Raw genomic sequence first — 5,674 nt, forward strand, 5'->3', positions numbered from 1 at the left:
TTTTTTTATAATCGATTCTTGCCTTCAAGAATCGATGCAGTAGATCACAAAAATTTTAATCGCGATGCATCGTCATGACCATTATTTTGCACACCCTTACTTCCTATATGTATAAACTCTTGGGATTATATATTCTCCTAACAAACTGCATACATTTATCTTTTAAAACGCCTTGAAATAGATTTTCTTGGAACTAATTAAAAAAAAATGACTGAATCTGCTGTAATCTAGCAATTAGCTTAAACCAATGTGAGAATATGTATGCTGACAACTACCGGTACTCAAAAACTCACTTTGTAAATTTCCCAGATATCCCATTAAATTTAGTTACTAGAGGGACAGCACTGCAAAGCAGCCTTTTCCTCCATAGAAAATGCTGCTCTGCAGAGGTACAGAGACATGGAGCGCAGTGCAACTTCTTTGCAGATTTGTCCTAGTTCTGAACCTCATTATTGGCCCTGGTTCAGCCCTTCTTTTTTTATTCTATTTTTCATTTTAGGAAAAATTTTCCTACAGAAACATTTTATAGATATGCTGTATGTATATTTGAGTGATTCCAAAGTAAATATGTATTTTGTTGAAATATCTAAAATACTGAAAATGTTTCCAAACTATTGAACCTCTTCCTCTGTGAGATTTATCACCTGTATGTATCAGCGTTTTCAAATAAAGGCAGGATCACTCATTCTCCAGAGGCAGGTCTAATCTCGCCCAACAGGGCCGATCATTCCCAGGGGGCATTGCTGTGACAGATCCATTACCCAAGAGACACCACCACTGCACTAATAACTCTGCCCCCCATGTCTAGATGTAATCAAGTTCCTGCTAACGTCTAGCCATGGAAGAGGTTCATGCATGGTTCAGCATGCATGTGTGTGGAAATCAATAGTCGGTCCCTTCTGAGGGTAACGAAGCCTGGATCTTAGAGATGGGTTCAAATGTCAGTTCTTTTTTTAGCAGCTTTACTAAAATCGGATTACTTAAAAAAGGTCAGCATAAGGAATTCCCTAATGAAAATATTTATTTGCAAAACTCTAACTTTTCTCATCAAAGTTATTTTTGACGTAATGATTCGTGATCACGACGGCAAATCTAGATGAACGGTTCAAGAGATTTAAAAAGATGGCATAAACAGTATCCAGTTTCTGTAAGCAAGCTGTAACAGCTGGACAGGATGCATCTTAAATTTCATGCGCATGATATGATTCATTACTCAGGAACCAACCAAGAGGTGAATTATTTAACCAAACTCGGTGGACGGGATTCTGTCCTGCAGAATTGCCTCTGATAGTTCGTTGCATTGATAAGATTTAACTGTAAAAAATTCCCTGTTCAATTAAAAAAACAAACAAAAACAAAACGACAGTGCAAAGTGCTTTAAAACATGAGCTTTAAGAAACACTCCAATTCCATACCAATTAGATATTGGTCTGGACTTAACAACACTTCAAAGATATTTTTACTTTAATCTTTCCATTGTAGCTCTGACTGTACAGTATGTTAAGACTGTATGTGACCTATGCGTAACTGAAAGTCTTTCAACAGTCTCTAACTAATTTTTGTTTCTCTAATTTACATCCACAATAAAAACACAACCATCATTCCCTGATTACTGATCACTTTGTGATTCCACATCACACAAAGCAATCAATCAAGATCACCAGCCATGTAAGCTTTCCCCTCCTGCAGCTATACTTACTGGATTAAAGTGGCTTGACTTTCTCCACAGACTAAACAACATATAAAAAACTGTCTGGGTTTCATAATTTATCACAGTTGTTCCACAATCCTGCATTAGTTAGTTCATAATGCAAACAGTTTTATTATTACCTACTAAAGAGAATCAGGACCATAATCTTATAGGACCAATCATAAAAGAAGAAATGCTGATTTTTTTATTTTTTAAATCACTGCTTCAAAGTTTGTAGGAATATAGCTCTGAATTTGTTTTGGTTTTGTTTTTTTAGGGTAGTATATAGGGCCGGCACGGTATACGTATTCGTACCGAACCGTCACGGTACAAGGGTCACGATTCGGCATGCGCATTATCATGCAAAATTTATCTAGATGCGGAACTGTTCTTTTGCACGAGTTTCCTTCAGGACCCATTTAACCACTACCACCTGCAAGCTCTGATTGGTCCATAGACAAAAAAACATGCCTGGATTGGTCTAGACGGTAAACGCAACCTTAAATACAAACTGGACACTGTGGGAATGCATCGCTGTTGGATTGTGTTGTTGCAAGAGAGTGCTAACAATGGTGAGTGGCGAAGAATTAGAAGAACCACCATCATCATTCAAGTCAGTGGTGGAGGATAACTTCGGGTTCCCTGTGAGTTATAATAGCAATGAAGAGCGAGTGGTTGACAAAACAAAGACGCTCTGCCGTCGTTGTGGACACCTGTTCATTACGGGAGTGGGAACACTTAAAATATGTTGACACATCAAACGACACTACCCAGATATCCTCATCACCAGCACGAGACGGAAGAAAAGTGTCCAGTTACGTATCCCACATGCATTACAACAACCACTTGATACAAATACATGCAGAGCAAAAAAGAAAACCGAAGCAACTGGAATTTACATCGCATCTGCTATGCGAGCATATTCCACAGTAGAGGAGGCAGGATCGAGCTGCCTTTGAGGATAGCCTTTTGGTCATGTTTTTTTTTCTGCACTGTACCAAAAATGTACCGAACCGTAGGGTCCATACCGACGTACGTACCGAACCGTGATTTCTTTTTTTACCGTTCCACCCATAGTGATAGTACAATAGCCCTACTACGATAATTGAATGTGTGAATTAGTGCTAAAACAATCTGATTAACCAATAACTGAAATAAACGTCAACTCATTTCGTAATCAATTGGAGTTTACAGACTCTAAAACATGGCTGCAACTGACAGAACAACCCACTTAGAGTAGTAATTATATCAAAATGGTAAAATATAAAAAACTATGAACATTTTGCATTTGACCATTTATATGCTCCATCCAGAACTCATCAAGTCGAATAGGTCTAGTTTAAACTGGCTTGAATTCTCTAAAAGATCTTTTCTAAGCAAAACTTATAGCAACTCTCTCCCTATAAGATTATTAATCGAAAAAATAATCAACAAATGAATCAATTAGCAAAATCATTGTTAGTCGTGCCCCTAGTGTTCATTCAACCAATCAGAGAAAAGAACTGTTCAAATCAAAATGTGATGGCACTTGTAGAAGGAACAGTTTTGAAAATCAAACACTGTTTCAGTTATTCAGACATGAAAAATTATATAACCAGCATCTATGCTTCTTTAGACTTCTACATGTGTAGGATACTCTACCTTTACAACACAGTCATTGTTGGTGATCATTATGCCTCAGGAAAATGATGTCACGATGACCTCAGCCTAACCAGCTATAAAAGTATTAAAAAGGCAAAGACAAAAGAAATAAACATGTGCAAGCATCCGCAAAACATATGCCGACTAACATATGCAGCGATTTTAGAAGTGAGTGCACGCTCACTATATATGGAAGCACCAACATACAGGCACACTCAGGTGCACAGTAGTGCAGCTTGTGGCTGTGATCCAAGAGGCATCCAGCATTAACCAGATCCTATACCGACAGCCAAGAAAAAAGGCTCACCTGATGGTAAACCAACTGCCATCTGGCTGCTAAATAACATTACTTGTCTGCTTTGGCCCACACAACAGACATGAGCTTAGACACACCCATAAACATACAAGCACATGCAGCAAGATGCATGCTTAGGATAGAAGGTGGGAATATGCCGCCTCTCTGGGTGGGTGATGAATTCTCGTCTTCAATGCTCAGCCATGCAAGACAAGGAGGGTTCAGTGCAAATGTGTGTGCACACAGCTGGGTAAAGATCGGGCAAACATTTGATCTGCAGGTGACTCAAGATAACAAGCATTGGATCTCTTTACTTGCATGACCATCCTTACACAGTAAAACTTAGGACTGTAGCCTATATTAGGAGGAATCTGTTAATGGCACGAATAAAAATGAGCATTAGAAGCATTTTAAATCTTAATTTTCACTTCATAATTAAAAAAAAATATTGAACTGCATGTTATTTCTCTTGCACAATCCAATAAAGAAAACACATAGCACTGCAGTGAGAACACAATGAAAAAGGAAGCAATCAAAGCACGATGATGGCACTTTTGATCTAATTTTAAGGTTGCCCTGAAACCCCTATAAAGACCCCTTCTAATAGGCATTTGGTCTTGGAGCAATCTGAGAGGGATCAACTGTGTCTTTGCAGGGCTGCTGGTGCTGCTGGAGGAGACATGGCCAGGCTCTGATGTTGGGGGGGCGGGGAAATGGGCCACATTTTTTTCCCCTGTTGAGATGAAAACACAATTTGCTCGGCAACCGAGGCGACTCATTTGCATAAAGCAAGAATACAAGAAAAGAAAGATCTCACTTTCCTCTTGCTGACAGTAGGCTGCACTGAGACTTGAAGGATAGTCCAAATTAGGTTTAAATAAGCGTCAGGCTGTCCGCTGTTGCTGGTGCAAAGACAGGTGGCTGTCAAATTACAATACTCTGTCTACTATATACACATTTCAACATGCTCTAATATAACAGACCGACTCTGATTAATATTTGGATCACCATAATTAAATCCAATCCATGCTTTTTTGTCTTGATTAGAATCTGAACTTGGCTCAGCAGCAGCAGACAATAGCTCCACAGTCCCGTTTCCCCCACAGCATCTGCAGCGCAGACACTTACCGCGCAGGGATGCAGCGATATTCCAGGAAAAAAAGGGCGACTCCATGCAGGAAGGAGGAGAAGGAGTAACAAAAGGCAGCCCACCTCCACCTACTACTAGTCCTACTACTCCATGAGGTTCGGCAGAGCTGCCGCTCAGTCGGTTTGTGATGTGGATCACGCAGCGCGTGCGCCCATGAGGATGGATGCTGTGTTGTCTGAGGGACGGAAGGGGGCGGGGCCTAGGGGGCGGAGCCAGGCGGCTCCAGCGGAGCGTGGCTAATTCTATGAAGGGACCTTGTGTTACAAGCAAGCAGGCTGTCTGTCCCCATATATTCCCTGGCAGTCTGCCCCCTGGACACCAATAGTACTTGAAGGAAGCTCTCCGCGATTCTTTATGAGAGAAAAGGGGGAGTATGACTTTAAGAGCCCTTTTTACTATGCATGAAGCGTCACTGCTTCACAGGTGGGTGATTGGCTGAGGTGTGGCTGCCTCTGATGCCGATTGGGTAATTGAGAGTCACACATCATTTTTTTTTTATACTTCTTATTAATAAATCTTTTTATTTAATGGCGTTCAGGAAGATGAGTACAAAAGATCAATATATATATGCTTATTTTATCTGAGTCTGGGGGCTTTCCCACGGAAGAGGATTAGGGCCACTGAAATTTTTTTTATAAAAGGTAACCGATTTTTAAATTTCATTTCAGTTTAATATGGGGGGGATGCAGAATTCTGACTTTAATCTCAGAATTCTGACTTTAATTTCAGTATTCTGATTTTTTTCTCAGAATTCTGACTTTAATCTCAGAATTCTGACTTTTCTCAGAATTCTGACTTTAATCTCAGAATTCTTACTTTTCTCTGTGAATTCTGACTGAATGCTGACAGCTAACAAACATGCTGGCCTCAAGCCGTAGACATGTCTATAGACTAGACC

The 5,674-nt window shown here is 40.0% G+C and overlaps 1 protein-coding gene across 1 annotated transcript in view; it reads right to left on the reverse strand.

Moving 5' to 3' along the window:
* The window catches only part of plppr1 (phospholipid phosphatase related 1), a 62,739-nt gene extending 57,775 nt beyond the window's left edge, over window positions 1-4,964 (reverse strand). The window contains exon 1 of the mRNA XM_015386270.1: window positions 4,755-4,964. The gene's annotated coding sequence lies outside the window, so the exon portion shown is untranslated. The remainder of the gene's footprint in view (window positions 1-4,754) is intronic.
* Window positions 4,965-5,674: the final 710 nt, after the last annotated feature.

This window comes from Cyprinodon variegatus, unplaced genomic scaffold (assembly GCF_000732505.1).
Source record: "Cyprinodon variegatus isolate N-32 unplaced genomic scaffold, C_variegatus-1.0 Scaffold362, whole genome shotgun sequence".
NCBI classification, from domain to species: Eukaryota; Metazoa; Chordata; class Actinopteri; order Cyprinodontiformes; family Cyprinodontidae; genus Cyprinodon; species Cyprinodon variegatus.